Here is a 21,347-nt window from a genome sequence, read left to right on the forward strand (position 1 = left end):
AGTATAAAAACTGAAGTGAGCTCAATGAGTAGCATCAAAGTAAAAACAACCCTGGTTAAATTTCCTAAACGTCTTCCATGGTTAACTTCAAACCAAAGATTTAGTTTCCTCAGCACTGAAAGCAAGTTTGAAGTGAAATACTGCAGCTACTGTAAAGAGCATTAAAACCAGCTCAGACAGCTCTAAAGGCATCAGCATCATTAGCAAGACCAAATAACGGCATCATCATTTCATTGTTAAAGATTAACATTTGACACATTTTGACACAGATCAACAATATAAATGGTTAAAATAAGAGATCCAAGCACAGAGCCCGAGAGCTCCTTTGATGACAGATAGAAATCTATGAAGCAAAAACATCAAACTGAGTCTGTCATCATTTACAAACCACAGCCCGAGCTGAGGACTCAGTGCCAAGTAATCTCTGTCAGAGAATAGTGTGATCAACAGCATTAAAAGCCCTGAAAAGAGCTATAAATAGGCTGTAATAATTACCTCTGAATTCAGTTAATATCAGTCTACCTGCCTCCCGACACACAGGCTTTGTCACACTCTGCACTTGCAGTGGTGATATAGGTGCTGTGTTGAATTCACATACAGAGGCAGCAAATACCTTGAACTTTCACATGCGTGGCCATTAGTTATTTTTATGAATGTTAGACTAGATTTGTTCAGCTTATAATAGTGAATGATATTTAACATCAGACCAAAACATACTCAAAGAAAATGTCAAAAAATGGCCAGCCAAAATTTTGTTGTAAAGAATATACTGTATATTGCCTCAAAGGTAATCACAAACCCATCCAGCTGCAGAAGTTGTTCTTAAAAACTGTTTATTTTTTCAATAAAGATTTGACAAATACTTGATTTTCATATTTTGTGAGTGCTGATGCTACTTGATCAAACACAAAATATGTATACCTTTGACTATCTGCTGCTAATTTATGCAGACTTTACTTGCAGTAAATGAGGAGTTCTTTGGAAAAACAGATAAACACGGTTCTTAAAATGAATAAACCAACACCAATATGATTGATATTCTCCTGAGTGCTCAATATAAAAAGAAAAAAAAATACATGATTTATGAAAATTTAAAAAAATTCAAATCAACCCAACACCTGCTTGGCTGATAGTCTTGAAGTGCACCAAAAAAAAAACATATTTTAGATAAATAAATAAAAATGGAGATATCTGTTTTTGCAAATGAACCCCTCAAATACATCTCAGGTGTTCTGTGTATTTTGTTGCAAATTCACAGTCAAATCAGTCCCACTCATTTGCATCTCCAGGGATAATATAATGTAATGTCTTTTTTTGTATGTGATGGCAACTGTTGAGACATTTTGCTCAAAACCACAAATATGGTAATAAATAACCTGGTGGTGCCAGAGGATAATTCAGGGGATCTCGGCAATCAGAAGAATTTAGCCTCTGGGAATCATGTCTGTATCATTTTGTGCCAGTCCACCCAGTAGATCTTTTATGGGATAAGTGAAAACTTTGACCTGTTGGTGGCGCTACAGGAAAAGTAAGAGAATCAACCAAGTCATTGGGATTCATCCTCTGGAGATCATAGCAAACCATCTGAAGTTAGTGAGATATGCGAGTCTGGACCAAGCGGCAACCTCTGCAATGCAGCTAACGTGGAATTGGCTGCAGTCGTAATTGTCTGGAACAGCCTGTTACAAAAATGGTTTTGATCTTCATAGCTAATTTCCCTGTTCATGACAACTGTATGTGGGGTGAATTTTTATACAACTCACCCCGTTTACATATAGTAGGTAGTTATGCTTAATTACGCACACGTCCGCTTTATGTGACAGGTGGGTACTGTCACAGATTGCTAGCTGCTAGGTTTCATTTGGGCACCTCAGCTCCACACATGTTCCACCTCTTTGCCCATTTTTGGATTAACCAGGAGTTAGCCAAGTCAAGCACTGCCAGAGCCCACATACTGAAACCTGAGGATGATATCATGGAAAGTCTGTCCATATTTTGTACACAGCCTACGGTCTGGACCAAAGTAGTGGACTGATTGACCAACCAGCTGACACTGCCATCCCAAGACCCACAATATTAGCATGACAAAAAAAAAAAAAAAAGAAGAAAAAAAAAAGCACTAAACCAAAGCGCTTCTTGATGCAAACACAAAAACAAAGTGACTCAAAGTGTGATGATTTGTAGAGCTCATTTCACATTACTGTATGTATGTTTTTTTCATCCTGTAACTGAAAAACTGTACTGAAGGATATGCAAACACAACAGATCCGTCTACATGCCACCTCAAAAGCATCCGCCTTAAATTACGATGACAGTAACACAAGTGCTACAAGCTTGAAACCAAACCCATGATAGATGTAGTTCATGAAATGTTTGGATTAGAAGAGTGGATTAGGAGGTAAACATTCAATTATTCAGTCAGGGTTTGCTTACACGCATTACTTGTAAGATCTTACTGGATTCAGTGCATGCATATTTTGTTTGCCTTAAGGCATTATAAATGAAGACAAGCGGAGAGGGGGCTTCTCCGCTCAGTCTATTAGTAACAAGCCCATTAATTCTGAACGTTAAATGCACAACATAATTATAGCCATTTGGTGACTTTTATGTCTTCACTTTGGCTTGTGTAATGTTTATGCCATATTTTAATTTTTACCTCTTTGTGGCAAATAGACATACAAGACTCGTCTAGGTGAGACTTTTCTTTGAAAGGGTTTCAGTTAGTTTGTTACATTACTGAGATCTGGTTTGTTCTCTGTTGCTCCCTCTGTCCCATGCCAACAGATGAGTCCACTGTAATCCAACCAAATGTCTTTGTTTGCATGTTTACTTGTTTGGCAAAGTGCTTCTTGACACCAGTGACTTGAAATGTTGCTTTTCCACTGTTACTTTGAGAAGCCACTTTCAGAGCATTTGTGACAACTTTTGCAAAACAAAAACTGAAGCGGTCTGTTTTGCTGTTAACTGTTGAACAAGACTTTCAGTCTGCAGCCATGTGGTTCTGTGAGGCTGAACTTAGGCACAGCGTTAAGCTAAGTGCTAATGTCAGAATGCTGAGGGGAACAATATATTATTAAAACATTCAAAGTTATTATCTAAAAAGGAGGACTTTCCTGTTTAATGTATGTATTTTGACCATGGTAACTATGTAATGAGCTATGGCCCTTAATTTTTCCTTCTCACGAACTCTTTTTCCTCTCCAGTGTTTAGTACACTATTAGATAAAATCAGATTCAAAACAGATTTGCATTGCTTGCCTTATTTTTGTATTTTATCTCATGGAATTATAAATTGTCAGGCTCTGCAATCATATATTGACCTTTCCACATCTATCGCTTTCACTCTTCTTCCTATCCAGTCTACCTCCTCTACCTCTCCACTCTACTCAGCTTAAAAAGATATTTGTGGTGATGCTGTGGATCCTCTTGACACGCGCAAGCTCTGGCTGAGTTTTCCACAGCACTTTTCTCTAGAACTAGCACAACCAAGTACTTAGTAGAAGGGAAATTGTGATATAAAGCTGCTATAGTGAGCAGGCTTGTTGGCCAAAACAAGCACAATGCAACTGAGATGTAAACCGGTGGATTCTGCTGCCCACAAAATATTATTTCACTTTGCAGTCTGTTTTTAACCCAGAGTTAAAAATTGGGACATTTCCAGGGAAAACTCCAGCCAGGGACAGGCCACAAGAAATGGGAACATCTGCTGTTAGCAGGCAAGAGAACTGGGCTCAGCAGCCTCCCAGTGAACACGGCCGGTAACCGGCATGCATACAGGGATTACAATGCCAAGGTTGTTTACAGAGTCTCCTGACAGGAGGATAGGATTACTTCTTACTAAAGTATGTTAGCTAACCAATAACTACTGTTAGCTTGTTTAGCTGTGACTCAGGCCCGGGATTCTGGGAGACAAACCCACAACAAACACACCTTAGCACTGTAGCCCATTCCCTGTCATCCAACTGGCCTGGCTGTGTTCACTGGGAGCTCTCAGTCCAGGAGGACTTAGCTAATATCACTGCTCTCCTTTCTAGTGTTTTATCCATTGACCCCTTTAGCTGTAAATGCCAATCAATGTCAATGTATCAGGAAACGTGTAACCCATAAGCACTCGATGGTGGTGCCAGAGGAAAGGTCAGGAAATCAGAAAAATCAGTGGGATTCATTCTCTGGGCACAATGAATGTCTGTTCAAAATTTCTTTGCAATCCATTCAATAGTTGTTGAGATTTGTAGCCATGCTATATGTGGCTAGAATACATATATGGCTAGAAATGCTACAGCTGGTGTCCAAACACACAAATATGCAGATTATTCACCAAATTTCAAAAACAGGTGTTGCTAACAGATGACTGGTTCTCTCTGATTCAATGACAGTCAGATAAAACAGTTATTCACACACACTGATGCAGTCTGCTCAGCTTTGTCACCCCAGGAATGGAGGACCTGAGTGTAATATGTGTAAGGTGAGAAAAGCTGCCTGTCAGCAGGAACCAATGAACAAGCGCTCACTGTGCCACGCCAAATTGTCTCTGGCACCTGATATTGGCACATTTAGCCTTGCTTCATTGTAAAGTTTGTCAAGGTAATCGCAACAGATTACGGTATTTATATCCGCGATAAAGTGCTCATGTGAGTGTCTTGTGTTTCAACAGATATCGTGGTGTGTGCCTTTCAGATTATATCCTATTTATGTCTGAGTGAGGCAGTGCAGCCACAGTCAACTTGTCAAGTTGTTAAGTGTTACTTTGCTGCTACTTTAATCATTCTGCTTCACTGGGAGCAGACGTGGCAGCAGACCTCCAGTAAAATGCCAGCCTCAGTCCAGATTAGGCACATCTTTCAGGGTGTCTAAAAATGTTTGCTAGTTGCAAATTTGAAATTCTCTCATTTATTTCACATGGTGACACAATAATTTATTATGCTACTTCTCATCAACAGTGTGGCAAATGAAGTTGACTGGTGGAGCACATTTGTAGCTTCATCATATCACAATACTGTGTCAGGCTTGTCACTGGATGTATAAATGGCAAACACATTGTATTACGGCTGCTCTATCAATTTGGATTTGATATATTTATTGAAATTATTATGGCGATACAACCTGTAGCCAGTCAATTTTAGCCTCCAAAGGAGCAGCACAGTGCATGCATGCAAAAAGGGGTGTTACCTATCAATGAGTCTTACCTCTGACGAAGAATATAATAGTTCATATTAGCAGAGAGACAGCAACAAAACAAGTTTTACGCATTTTTAGTTCCTCTAATGGGCCTAAAAAACACTGTAATTTTTGGCCATTATCTCAAATTGAACATGCCATTCTATGGATGTGTCGAGATCAAAAGCAAGAGTGCAGTCCTTCAACAAAGACCACTTTAGCTCACTTTCCTATTATAGGTAATTGATGCAAGACTGAGTAACAAGAAAGGAAAATGCCATTTGGTCTGAAAACCTTTTAGGAAAGGAGGTAACTACTTCACACGGGTTTCAAAATACATTCCCGAGTGTGTTTGCTGAGCTAAAATCTCACCACATTACTGAGCTGAGCTGCTCAATTACTTCAACATGAACTCAGGTGTCACATACCGAGTGTACCTGTTATGGCTATAGTGCTTTTTGGTGATTTGTTGTTTATTTTAGACATGCAGATATTTTAGCAGCAGTTACACCCGTTCTATCTGTAGTCTCAGTCTGTTAAAAGTCTAAAACAAATGCTTCTCAAGACCACTGAAGGTCACTGATTAACCCTTTGTGGTACCACTTGACAATAACACTACGCTTATAAATGATTAATACATGTTTTTCAATTGGGGTTATTAATTTGTAAGTGGTAAACACTCTATGAATCATTAATAAACAATTACAAACACAGCTGTCACACACCTACATGAGCTTTCTATTTGACAGGATCTAGTTAGTGCTAATTAATCTTATTAATGACTTAACTACCATAAAACCTGGTAACCAGGGATCCTAAAAAGACTGAAAAGCGTAAAACAGTGCATGAAAATGTCAAGATAAACAATATTGCCAAAGCCCTGGTGTATAAACCTAATCATTTGACATGTTAATTTGATGCCAAATGAAACTTTCTGACTATTAAGATATGCTGACGGTGGTTAAATAACTGATAAGTAAGTAAATAGCTTATTAACAAGTATGTAATGTAACTGACGGATATAAATGCTGCTGATGGAGAAGACAAAGTAAGATTTGATGCTTAACAGTACAGATAAATGTGGGCTCTTGTCATTTGACAAGCAACAGGTCACTGTTGCTCTTTTAATCTATTGTGCTGTAACATCTTAGTAATTATTTGTAGAATGTTTACAACCTAATTATTTTGCATCTTCTTTGTTTAATCTGTACACGAGGATTTTATGGACAGTAACATTTTGTATCTCTCTCTTCTGTGCAGTATCTCTGCTGGTTTCAGTTCCCGAAGAAACAGTTACAGTAGGTAACAGAAATGTACTAAAATGGGGATTTTAGTACATTTCTGTTTGTGTATGAATTAACAAACAAGATACAATGCATTAAAATACGAGAGTTAGGTTATTTTTCTATTTACTTATTACTTCTTTGAACAGAGCTGGGCTAGTTTGCACTGCTTCCAGCCTTTATGCTAAGCTACACTAATCGCTTCCTGGCTCCAACTGCATACTTTACACCAGTGTTGGGCAAGTTACTGATATGTAGTAATTAATTACTTCTCTCAAAGTAATTAAATTACTTTATCAATTATTGCATATAAAAGTAATTAGTTATTAACTTTTGTATTACTTTTAAAATTCTGCTTTAATTATCTTATTAATGCACGCATGGCTATATTATTTTATTGTATCTGTATTATTTTAGTAACACCTGTTCAGCTTTTATCATTGTTCTCTCCATTACTGATAGAAGTTATTAATACTCCCAGCCACCAGAGGACAGCATGAACAGCGTTCCTTAATGTAAGCTACACTTTTATTGCCTATTTATTGCCCATATTTTTGGAATATTATTCCTATTGTTTTATTTTATTTTATTTTTTTTTTTGAAAGGCTTGGTATTTGGCATACATTTATTATTGTTTCCAGGATGCAAGAACACATGGCCCATTTTTTTGTATTATGAAGGCAGATCCCAGTACATAAATCCAGAATAAATAAACAAATAAATAAATAAATATCCAGATGGAAAAAACAAAACAACAGATGGAAAACATGTCCTACATATTTCTTGAGTCACATATTCAGAGAGGATTTAGAAGTATCTTACATTTTAATGTAAGCTGGGGATACCTGTTACTCATTACTGTTATTATAGCCACAATAATAACAGAAAATGCACAATTGGATACGGTTGGTATTTGGGACTGCCTCCCCAGAAATATAACTTTGGACCAATAAACCATCAGTTTTACATTTACAGAACAATGTTCAACAGCTTCATTCTCTCAGCCATACATTTTTAATGTTACAGCTCTATTTTGTTAGAATATTCACCACACTGAGGCCAAATAGCCTATCAAGCAGTCCCAAACCTAGGAAATTTCTTGGCTCTGTCTCTAATTCCCACAAAGAAATCACTTGGTTCTATTCGTTAACCATTCCTGTTATAAGAAACTCTTCATTACATCTTGTTATAGTGTGGTTGAATGAGCCACAGCATCAGTGTATTACACAGTGTAAATTCTGGTCTTTGAAGGGATCAAAACCTGCAAGCCTCCAGTCATGCAGCTAATCTCTAATCACCCTGTCGCCCTGCCTGCCATATGCTCACCTCAGTTTGTATATGTTTACTAACTACAATATAAGCCCTCTGCTAGAATTATTTATACCGCTTGAGCATATGGACACGTTTCCACTTGACACCCGATCCTGTTTAGAGATCAAAACACGAGACAGACTAGACTCATCACAGCTTGTAATGTTTTCTAACAAAGCTCCTCTGTATGTGTCGTGAACCGCAGGTATGCATGTGTGTGCAACATCAGTAGACCCTCCTTCTCTCCACTGCCCAGAACCTTGATAAACTGTGAGGTTGCCATGGCGACCACTCTTCACGGGCGGGAGGATCGGTGGCCTTCTTTACCGCGACGGATACAGAGCCTATAAGACTGCACATGAAGAATTACTGTGTTCTTGGCTGCTGAATGTTTAACGCTACTTCACTGCTGCTCTTTCACAGTGCAATTTCTGCTGCTCAATTATCAAGGATCTCTCTTGGCATCATCACGGAAGAGAAAGAGAGAATTGAGTTAGCTACCTTGGCAGTGGAGCAGACTTTCATACTGCTATTTTTATCCGTTACATAAAGTTGATGAAACAAATCTTTAAAAAACTAAATATATAAATGTTTGCAAAACCCTGTATAATAAGCTACTTTGTCAGTTTAAGAAAGCAGTATTTATATCTATATTTAACACGTTGATATTGGCATGTAAGGCTTAAAATCGTATACAGATGCTGTGCACTGCAAAGTATGATATAAAATTTACATCATTCTTTGACATGACACTCGCTTTGTTGTGTGTATCTGAATTTCTGGGTCAAATGGATGGAACAGGAGAATCGCACTGATCTGTACAGGAAGACATAAAATTTTCACAAGAAGTAAAAATAGAATGGAAGGCTCCACAACTAAAGGCTCCTTACGTCACTGCTAAGATCAACAGTGCCCCCACATGGTGGTATGGCTGTGTATGTCATCTCCTCAGTGAAAACAACTCCTAATTGAATTGCATCTAAAAGTTACGTCGTGTTCATCAGTAAAAATAGTGATTATGTCTGAGCAGACAATGCTGGTGCCAGCCAGAGTAATGGATATTTAAAGCCCCGATGTGTTTCGCCTGCTGTGCTATCACACAGAATTACGGCGTTGGAGGATCAAAAGATTATGTATTGCCTACCAAGTTAATGTTTATCCAATCAGCCCAGAATGTGAAGAAAATTGCTCCTGTTACTCCCATGAAAACATGTTACACAGCATGGCACCATAAACAAGGCAGGCACATTCAGGAAGCTTCTTAACTCATGAATACAACAGGCTCAATGACTCCAATGTAACCATGAATATTCAGAGGCCGGGGGCAGCCTTTCAGTCCACTTTAATGAGGAGAGAAAACAATAAAAATGCATAATCATCCAAACTATGCTACCTAATGTATGGAAGATGCGTGTAAATTGTGTATTTACTTAATAATTTTGATTCAAACTCCTATTTTCTCCCTTTTTCCCGCCTGTATCTGTGCCAATATGCAATAAACGCAAAAATGTGATGCCTTAGGGATGCTACAGTCAGTCATTTGAACATTTCCTTTATTATTTCTTGCTATGGCTGCTTCTTCCTGAGTCTGCAGTTAATGCAGGATCTGAGCTCTGAGGGTTTTCTGAGAGAGTGAAAAGACAAAAATATCAAAACTGTTTACCGTACAGCTACAGAATCAGCATTTATCTGAATGGAGTTATTGATGTTAGCTATCTTATTGCAGTCCTTTTTGGAAACAGTCACTATGCATCAATTAAACCTGCAGGAACTGGATTTGGAAGCAAACAGGTGTAACCACAACACGGACATATTATATGTTAGAGCCCGATCTCATTCCCAACATGCCAAATACAGCAGCTTAGTCAGTGGCCTTATGCCTCAAACTATGACACTGTAGGTATTCCTGTAGCCTCATTTCTAGAGACGCCCTTCTAGCAATATGTTTTAATGTGCCATTGAAGTCAGACGGTGTAGTATATAGAGTGACAAAGTCTGCATTTAGAGTAGGTGGGGAGGATGGATGAAAAGGACTGTCACCCAGGAGACCAAGGTCTGTGTCCAGCGTGAAACCAATACTCATGTTGACAGCTTTTTATGACGTTATGTCATACATACTTTGTAAGTTTTGCCACTAGAACTTTCTCTTACATTAAAACAATAATAGTAATAATGATGATAACAGTTGATGATGTTGTGAAGTGCTGTTGGACAGAGACCATGTTATGGACAAGGAAATATTTATGTTTTATTAAGTTTTATTTATGTTATGTTACATCAATTGTTTTTAGATATTTTTTAATATGGAAATGTTACACATTATAGCTTTAACTTACATAAGATACCTACATATTTAAGTTACACGTGTGAACTTACATAATTATTAACACAAAACAAAACCTTTTCTCAAACATATCGAAGTGTTTTGTTTTTTTTTTGCTAAACCTACACGAGTAGTTTTTTTCCCTTTATTTTGAAAATTTATAATTGCTAACTTGACAGCATATCCCTGTACATGTAAAACTGATGTGCACCCACAGCATCATAGTTTGAAGCGTAGGACCACTGACCAAGCTGCCAAGGAGGATCAGCAGACAAGGAGTAACACTCATTTCCAGTCTTGTTGTCCAGTATTTACTCTTTTAGCTCTCATTTGGTTTCTACCAACGCCTGATAATAAAAATATCCAAGTCTGCTGCTGAATGCCTCACCAGTTAGTCACTAACTTTTGTCTGTCTGCTGTTTAGGGCTTGGCACACAGCACATAGCAGGTTTTTGGACCCTTTTTTTTATTGAAAACAGCTGCCTGCTGCATCTGTACAAGAGGCTGATGAGAGTGGTAAGAATAAACTGAAACAGTAAAGCTGCAGGCTGGAAAATTGAAAACAATAAGCTGAAAGGTAAAACTCCCTAGAACCAAGGGGACCTGTAAGTTCAGGTGATAATAATATAATGATAATATAATGATAATATCCAACCACTTTTACATATAAAAACATTTAATAATTTTGCTGTTTTTTCATACATCATGTAACTGCAGATGTTAAATGAGTAATTTCCCGCCTCTGGTGAAGACGCAGCCAGTGCTCAGAGGTCAACATTTGGCCAGAGACAGTGTGCTTTATGTCAATGTGTGTCCATGTGCGTGTGAGTCGTCCTCCAAATGCCATGCTTTCAGCAATGTCATTTTGTCAGTCATTTTGACACATCGAGCCGTCCACCTCACCCACACTCCCTTCGGGAGCCAACCCTTTATAGATCATTATTGTTAGGGTTTAGGTTAGGGCTTATTGTGATTGGCTGCATGAAGCCTCACTGCATATAGGGGCCAGTGGCGGGGTTTATGGATTAGCGATCTACTTTCTGGATAGCTGAGAATAATCCCACAAATATTACAGAAGCAAAAGCTGCCTCAGAAAAACTGCTTTTGGTGCTTCTAGATAGGATTCAGTGGACATTCACACAGCAGTATACACAAACTATTCAATCTGACTATACAGGTTCAAACACCCCCAGGTTAAAAACAGAGTGAGTTGGAAACATATCTGATGAAATCCCTTGAAATATTTAGTTTTGGATAATTTGACATTGACTGGATGAAGGCATTTTACAGCTCACATGTAACCACATTACTGACTGATGGGCAAGTACCCCTTCACTTTGAACAGAATATGAATACGATGATTTAGTCTGGTTGAACTGAACCGTGGCGTTTTTACCCCCTTGCTGTGGTTCATTTGGATAAGTGTGAGCACTGGACTCAAACCCTGGTGCGGACCAAACTGGTCTGGCTGGAAGGGGTGGTCTCAGACTGCTGTCAAATGAACTCTGGAGCAGTTCGTTTCTGGTATGAACACCATTTGAACAGCTCACTGAAGCATATCATTGTATGTGTCATTTCATTGGTCAAAAAACTGGACAAATCTGGACTCACAACAATGTGAGAATGCCTGCATTATCTCCATATGTCTCTTCTAAGGTCTGTTGATATGTGCTTCACATCAACATTAACATAAACAGAACCTGACGGAGCTTCATGATGTATGAAATCCAGGTAGAAATTGTTCTTTGTTGTCCTTGTACCTGCCTACTGTGTGACCAGTAATTGAACATAATTTCCACCACGTGACTTGTGGTTACATTTTCGGGCCTGTTTGAGCTTTTTCTGTGAGAACACACACAGATCAGTTGGAAAATTAAAACAATGGATCATCCTGGATTGGTTCAATTCAGGAGCTGGACCTTTAGACATGAACCCGCCCTTAATCAGCCATCTGTATGTACTGAATAAAATATTATGCCATCTGTACATGCCAATAGCATCATTACAAGAAGTTATTGCTGCAGTGAGGTTCTCAAAAAGCCAACTACAGTATAACTGCTTCAAATATTATATATGAAGCATGCATTTCGAATTTAATCTAGAATTGGTAATATCACCTTTGAAATAATTATTTTCCGAACCCATACAGTGAAACAGTTGATTGAATAATATAATTTTCTCAGGCTGCAGTATATTTTCTTTATCACTGATTGTATATGAAGCTTAAAAGAAAGCTGAGAGACCAGAGACCCACGTATTGAAAGAAAAGATCACAGTGTTAGCAGCATATAATTAAAATAGCAATCAGAGCAGATTTGTGGAAGATCACTAATAAAAGTGGAGAACAGCAGCATCCATAAAAATGACACTTGTGGTTGCTTACTCATTGACTATATGACATTGACTGCATGACCGATAATCAAACACATTTACATCTCATAACTTGTGTTCAGAAGTTCTTTCCATTTCGCCTTTTTGAACAAAAACCGAAACCAGCTAGAAAATTGAAACTATGAATCACCGTCCTATTGGTTCGACTCAGGAACCAGGCTTTAAGATATTAACCCGGACATAATCAGCCAAATTTATGTACTATTAATATAAATTTTGCAATCTGTGCACGCCAATGGCATCACTACAAGAAATAATTGCAGTAATAAGGTTCTTAAAAATCTCTCCACACTACAAATTGCTTCAAATCTGCACCACATGCGTTGAGAATTTTGTTATCCAATCCTTATCACTACCTTCACCCACTGACAAACTATTTGGGCATTATTGTCCCCACAAAACTGTTCTGCTGTGGTCTCTTTAACTCTCTACTCAGAACAATACACCTTTCATCAATGCACCTTCTGTTGCCTCCAAACCCTGCCCCCTGTAACTAATTAAGTTCTCTAGACTTTATAATAATGGCAAAATAACTGTAAAAGAAAAACCCCAAATAAGATTCACAGCCTGCAGAAAAACAGATCCTGATGAATTCTGCAGGCATCAAACATTTCTAATTAGTTTTTGGGTAACCAAAGTTAGTGTACTATCTGATGGATCCACCAGAACATAGTTTTAAGTCCAGCAGTAATAGCCCAATCTTTCTACCATTCATCAGCATGTCAGTATAAACCACTAATTCACTGGTCCATCCACCCTCTGCACTGCCTTTCCTGTTCAGGGTCACACAGGGCCGGAGTCTGTTCCAGCATGCAATTAAAATACATCCTTGCTTCAAAAACACTGCAGCTGTTGCATCTCTGACAGCTTGGGGCAAACCACAAAAAAATCACTAATTTCACACAGCCACTAAGGAACACTCCTAATTTTTCACTTAACAATAAAGCACTGAGCTTAATTAACTGGAAACAAAAAGACTCTGTACAACTCTACCAAAACAACTCATTCCTCAGCATGGGACAAAAATACACAGGGCAGTGTGGTTTCTTACATACAGTATATATTCTGCACCGCCTAGAAAAAAGATTCTCAACTTGCATTATCCGCAGTCCACTTTTGCAAAATGACATAATCAGACATTAATAATAATGTTATTTACCAGATAAAATGAATAAACACTTAAGGACCCATAACTCATCTTTCTCTCTCAACTTAACTCCATCATGCAGTCACCAAAATGTTGGAAAGATTCATAAACATATGAACTGCTCCTACCAATGACAGAATAAATAGAATATCAGAACTCTTTTAATATGAAATAGATGTTTATGGGATCAGAATTATCCTTATTTCTGTGTAACTTTTGCTTCTCTTGAGCTGATAGCCATCTTCCCCTGCAGCTCACCGTCTGATCTGCACTTTAGACTGCCTGAAAGGCTGTCACACAAAGGTCAGCCTTCTCTATTACAATCTAATTTGTCCCATCATATAAAACTGGCATATTTGTCCATCCTTCCTGGGAAGAACAGTGTGAATAAATTTATTTTCACTGTGATTTTGAAAATAGTAAGAGACTATAATGTCTTAGTGAACTAGAGCATTTAACTGTGGTGAATATAATTTTACAGTAATTAATTATGTATACTACTTGTAAACTAAACTATACGAACAAGCTTTTCTCTTTTAGAGTTTATTTATAGGTTTAAATGATCACTCTTGACTGATCTTGAACTGAGCTTAACAAGGTTGTCAAAAATATCAAAGTATATATAAGTTCTCAGTACCACTAGTCTAAAACAATACAATACTTACACTTGATAGTACTGAAAGTTCTGAAGCTATGAAAATAATTATCTATGTGTTGATTCAAGACATAGACTAATTATACGTAGACATTGCATATATCACTTTAGTTTTTTTTAATTGATTAAAATATTTGATTGCAATTAATTGCATGTCTGTCTGAAATCAATTGTAATTAATCATAAATTAATCACACATTTTTATTTGTTCAAAATGCAGTGCTGGTCAAGCTACTTGGCAAATGTAGTGAGCTAAGCTACAAGTTATTCTACATTAAATGAAGCTTCACTACACTGGAGCTACCCACCAGAGAAATGTAGCAAGCTAAGCTACAATAAAATGACAAAAGTAGCTTAACTACATCAAAGCTATTTTTTAAAGTAAAACTATAGTATCTATGTATCTGTCTGTCTGTGTTTAGTAGTATATTCATTAGCGCCCTTTTGTACTAGGAGCTATCTAAACAAATATCAAATTATTTATTTAAATTGACCACAACAATTTGGTTTTGTAGAAGTTTGTAAAAAAAAACAAAAACTGCACACGTAATATTTCTGAGTAACATAACCCAGAGTTATACTTTTAAGTTTCTCCTGTCTTGTCATTTTTCCTACCTCTTCCTGCCTAAATTTCCTTCACACACACAGTTTTATTGTTTTGCTGTCAAAGGACATGTTGCTAGCTAGCGCCATGTTAGCTGTTGGTGTTTGCTGACTGAGTTGTGTTGATCAACTTAGCTAGCGATTGTTGTGTTAACTTCGGGAAATACCTGAATGTGTGTCCTTAAATTTGTGATGGGCGTCTTGAATGTTGACAGGAGCTTCCTTCCTTTCTGTGAGGACTCGGTAAGTACCGTGAACTTGGTAAGGTTTGGCCATGGACATTCACGACACGTACACGTCTCTGCCCCCTCCTCTGCCGCTGTCTCCAGCTGCGCGCGTTCCATCCCGCTTCGCTGCGACAATTCGCGGCCATCTTTTTCTACCCAGCCTATTGCGGGCATCAGCAGGAGGGCAGGTACGTGACGTCACATGGAAGAGAGGCATTTACGGTTTAAAAATGCGTGGGGAAATGTAGCTTCTGTGGATGCTACCGCGTTATTTGATCACTAAAGTAGCTAAACTACTGAAAAGCTACTTGATGAAGAAAACAGCGACGTTACGACCACGTTACTGAGAAACATAGTTAAACTAGTAACGCTGCTACTGCCCAACACTGTCAAAATGTACCATAAAGCGATATTTTTCAAGTTTAAAGTGTAATTCAAATGTAACTTTATTAAATAAAATCCATTAACCATAAACAATGACAAATATTGTCCAGAAACCCTTAAAGGCACTGCTTTTGGCATAAAAAAAAATATGCTCAGATAATAACATGACAAACCCAAGTCCATCAGGCACAGATGAGCATATTGACCTGCTCGATTTAACATTAAGGTCAAAACACACTAAAAAAACAGAAAAGTCAAATGAAGCTTCTATGGCACACAGCAGGCTTCAGATTTAAAATTCAAACAAAACAGAACCAGCAGTATTTTAGGAAAAGGTTGCTATTTATATGCATTTATTTATTTATTTATTTATTCAGTATTATCATTGTTAAGAAGTTTATTTCCTTAATAAAATATTGTCCTGTGAGGAGAAAAATCCTCGCCTTTATTCAGCTCAGTGTATATCATGATGAAACCGATCATATTCATGTTTTTGTATTAATGCAGCAGGATCATTTACATCAGTGTCACTCTGACAGTTTATATCAGTGAGGATGTTTTAGGCAACAGCAGACAGAAAACTGCACACCGACACACACCGAGGAGATGAAGAGGAGAGACAGAGTCTGGACTCTTCATCATGACTTACAATAATGCACCGCAGTGACAAACGTTTTGTGGAGGAGAGGAGCGTCTGTCAGTTTGGCCTTTACAGCGACTGGTATTTTAATCTGTAGTGTTTAAACCAAAGAACTGTACAGTAACATCAGGATTCATTCATCATTAAAGTTTTTATATCGGTCTGTACTTCACACACTCGCTTCCCGTCCTTCCCTCGCAGTTATGACTGATTGACATGAAGTAATTAAGTATTTAAAAGTAAACAAATCGGACTTGGAGTAAACAAACATGCGCCACAGAATTCAGACGTTCACACATGCTTTCTCCCTCTCCCTCTCTCTCTGCTGTGGGTCAGCCTTATTTTTACTTTTACCTGGTTTCAGGTGAAGCTGCAGGTCGATCAGCACTCACCAATCATCTCCCTCCTCATTTACTTCGTTTTGTTTGTGATGAGCCAGTTGCCTAAACAGACAAATCTTTACACATTGTAGGGTGACAGGGAAGCTCGCTTATGATTTAAACTATTGGTCAGGCCAACATGACAGAACGTAATTGCACGTCAAAAAAATCTGTGGCATTAAAAGGAATTTGCTTGAATGTGTTATTTACACATTAACTTTGACAGCCATAATTATTACTATTTTTATATTCAAGAGTTTTAATCTACATGGCATAAGAAAAAAAATACTTACTCAAAAGAGCCCTTGAATGTAACATAACTGAAATGAAATGGGTTGAGAAATGTAAATGTTATGGTGGCGGCAATATTGATGTACAATACACAGGCCAATACAGTGTTATACAGTATGTCACAGTATGTTCAAGACCTTAATTCAGTCTTTATTGTCCTGCCTGAAATTTGGCTTGCAGCAGCAAAACTGAACCACATTCAGTGACTTTTTCTGTACCAGCACTGTGTCACTGTGTGAAGGCTGTTAATATAAAAAAGAAAAATAAATACATGAATAATTTTGTGTGGGTTTTTTTTCCCCTTATTTGCCGTGGTAATGAAAGAGGTATCTGGCATTGCTTTTTTACGCAAGTATTCTAAGTTTAAAATTCTGGTAGTACGCCAACATAGAGCATAAGCATTATGACTGAATATTTTTTATGGAATGATATTTCTGTAGCCTTCAGGCAGGTAACATACTCTTTGTTAGCTTACAGCTCCTCAAAGAATCACTGTCTGCACTTGCTCAATAGAAATTCAACCTCTGTGTTTCAGACAAGGAGCTCTCACAGCCTGTGGCATGAAAAACTCACTTCAGCCATCTGACCTCAGTGTGCAGTTCTGTTTATACAAAAGCACCCAGGAGGCTGTCACCATTGGTGCTACTGGAAATAATAGCAATAACACAGCATGATAATAATGACACATTATTAGAATATTGACATAACAGTCCAAAATGTGCCATTACGATGATGATAAACATATTCTCAAGATGACAGTAATGTTTCAAATGAAGGGTTGTGCGTCACTGAGCTTTTCAAGAATAAGGCCTCAAAATGTGCCTTTCCCTGAAAAACATGGCACGACTATTTAAGTGCAGAGCAACAAGATTTCTTGACAACATCAGAAAACATGGCAACAAGCTCATTTGGTGAGAGCGATGGTGAAATTGTAGGCTGGAATAATGTGAGCTTAGTGGAGGTCTAACAGCAGGCGTGATGGGAGTGTTTGAGCCCTCTGGAGGTGTCATGAAGTGTCCGTGACAAGGTGTGCTTGATGTCAGTGATAACGTCACTCGTTCCCACACACATGTTACCCAGCCTTGTTTCTGCGTAACCTAAATTAAACAAGGAGTTAGTTTGTGCCAGATCATTGTGGTGGTGAAAAAGCAATCCACTTTATGGCTCCGCCAAATTACCCGATTGATCATTTGCTAATGCTCCTCTTCACCTGACACCAAATCAGCTCATCGTGCTAATAAGAAACCTGTATCAGCTAAGATATGAGAGATATGACAGTGCCCCTGCTAAGTGCTTAAAGGGGCAGATCAGATTATTTAATGTGGGTGTGTATGAGGTTATTGATCAGTGTATTAATTACAGTAGACACCCATCTGCACAGCCATAGTTAGAAGAAGCAGAGAGGGGCACCAGCATGGAAGCTGATCAATAAGCTGCTGTGGACAGGGTCAGCAACAAAAGGCTTTTTAGCCACTTTTAGCCACCATCAGACAGACTTTTCTGACAGTAAACCACTGCCACTGTATATAAGACAACTAGCGCTCTCTCCAAACCGACCAAACTCCACAGGTGAAGTCAGAACACGGGAGTTGCTGCCTCAATCTGCTAGCTTGTTTGTGTTGTTATATTCCCCCAGTAGTTAAAAAAAAAAAAAAATCGGCTTCTCCACAGTCACACAATAACACAAATAAACTAACCTATCAAGGCAGCAGTAGACCAGCAACTCCCATGTTCTGCAAGGTAAAATGATTGGTTTCACCCATGGAGTTTGGTTGGTTTGGAGACAGAGCAATGTTTGGCTTATATAAAGCCCGTTTCCAATCAGAATAGGCTGTCTAATGGCAAAGTAAAGCAGTGAAATATTATAAATATAGGGTACACTTTTTTAATTGGACCATTTTTAAGTGGCTAAACTACATATATTGCTTCATTTCCATTGCTCTGCTTCTCCAAACTGGGGGTTTGCTGCCCACAATCTACTTTAAGTGATACATTGATTATCAATAAATACCTCACATAAACCTACATCAAATAATCTGAACTATCCATTTAATATAGTACAAATATTTGCTAATCCCCTGAACATAAACCACAACTATCTGCTTATTACCAAAAAAAATCATCCTTTAGATAGTGTGAAAAGCATGCAAAGAATATTGTCAGTCAGTCTTTAATTTTTATTTTTATATCAGAGTAAAATGTGTCCTCCCTTTGCAGGCCAAAGAGTTGTGGGAGCACTTTGACCGTGCCAAGACATATGTTTATTTATCCTCAAAATGTCAACATCCACTGCATAGCCCTCGCTGTGAACTGAACAAATACTGGTGCCAGGCTTTTAGCACAGTGCCAGGCATATTTTAATGTCTGGTAAACACTGTCCTCTAGTGCTCACACACTCTAAAACACACACACACACACATCCATGCCACAGGATTATGCTGCCTGATGTCAGTGCCAAAAATGTGGACTTGTTTCATCTTTTCAAATTTTCAAATCCGATATATTCTTCCTCAAAAACAGTCCCCAATCTTTTTTGGTTGCGCTTTATTTTACAGTCCACCAATAATGTGTTCCAACCCACACTTTGTATTAAATTAGATAAAAACTACAACTAATCTGTTCTTTATTAGTCCCTTTATTAGACTGTCTTAGTGGGTAATAAAAAAAAATTATAAAATAAAGTACAACCTCATTTTCTATAATGTAGTGTCACTTGTTGAACTGGTGGGATTTATAATAAAACTCATCAGCTGCACTGACTTTTTGTGCCTCGATGATGCTTGTCGCCATGCACAAAACATGGAGTAATAGCTACAATTGGACAAAAATGTCTGTAGCCATGGTTTTATTATCAGCTACCCTCAGATGGCTTTTAGCAGGGCTGGTGTAGTCTGCCTAATGAGGCAAGTCGCAATCACAGAGTGAGCAGCCATAAAAAGGAGGGGATGGCCTATCCCTCCTCCTCTAAATTACCTGATCAATCATTGACTAATGCTTTATAACCAGCTGATTTCACCTGTCAACACAAGGTCAGGCTGTCCCGATCTTCTGCAGGAGGTGATGTGGATCTTGACATAGGCACAAACAGATTTGCAATCAGTCTGTCAACCAGCACTTGAAAGCCCGCAGGATATTAGAGATGTAAATGGAACATAATGGTGCTATTATAATTTTGCTCATCCTGTTCAGCCTTTGATGGCGATGTCTTTTCTCTGCAATTCAACACCATCTGGCTAAATCAGCGTAGGCAGGAGAAGCAGAGCCAGGAGTAGTTAGGACAACCAGTCTTTGGTTAGGACGCAATCATTATCTTTGGCTGGTGACACATGCCATTTGTTACGACTCAAAAAGTTGAGATCTGGGCTGGGCCCAGTTCATGAGTGCCAGATAATGTTTGTCAGAGGTCCAGTGTGTAAGATTTAGGGGAATTTATTGGCAGGAATGGAATATAGTATTGACAAGTATGTTTTCATTAGTGGATAATCACCTCCTTGTGCTTTCATTACATTAGGCCAGCTTTACATGGTGAAATTACAATTACAATTGAGATGCATGGTATAATGCACTCTGAAACACTCTTGAATCTCAGCAGCTACAGTTGCAAAACACTCTATTTTGTGATACTAGTTTCACACAACAGCCAATCAAAATAGCCGTAACATGTCAGATGATGACATCAAACAGTCCAAATTCCAAACATCAACAACCAATTTTTAACTAATTTTTTTAACTGGTTGTGTTTTTTCCACCAGCACACCAACTGATGCATTAGTGCACCAATAGCGCTCTGCCATTATGAAAAAAGTAGCCAGCCAGTGCCACGAGAAAAAGTGATACAACACGTCCAAATTGACATCCAGTGATAAAAAAAAAAAATACCAACCAATATACAAAGATACTAATGTAGTTGCAATGACACTTTACACTTGACATAATCTGGCAAGAAAACAATGATTATTCAAAATGTTTCCAATCTAGCCAGATAATTTGGGTGAAATTAACTGTTAAATTTTGTTGCATGAGACTGGTTATTTTTTTAATTGCTTCATGTAACTGTCAAGTGACATTGAAATTCTGATTCAGGCAGTTTGCAACCTGCGTCCAGTTGCATGAAAGTTTCACCATGTAGAACCATCTACAGAGGCTGTGGATCCCCTTTCACAGAGGCTGCCATCTTGAACTGCCATGTTTCTGCAGATGCCCAGGCTGGAAAAAACCAACCACTGGCTCTAGATGCAACTTTCTGCGTTTTGGCAAGTTTCACGCTTGGAAGGGGAGGGTGAGGCAAGCAGTATTCATTTGGTTTGCAATCTACAGCCCTTCCGATATATAGATGCCACTAAATCTGACACACTGTTCCTTTAAATCTTTCATCCATTTACACAGACAGTAACATCTCTGCTCTGAGATCTCTGAACATTTAACAATGTAGTCCGTGTTTTATCGAAGGGCACCCAGTGCTTTGTGTGAACTTTAAGGGCATGCACGGTGACGTTGTGTACTGACATCTGCAAACAGCTCTGTTGGGTCAGTTGACCAAACAAACACATCAGGTC

This window comes from Lutjanus erythropterus, chromosome 7, assembly GCF_056507025.1.
Source record: "Lutjanus erythropterus isolate fLutEry1 chromosome 7, fLutEry1.hap2, whole genome shotgun sequence".
Classification (NCBI taxonomy): Eukaryota; Metazoa; Chordata; class Actinopteri; order Lutjaniformes; family Lutjanidae; genus Lutjanus; species Lutjanus erythropterus.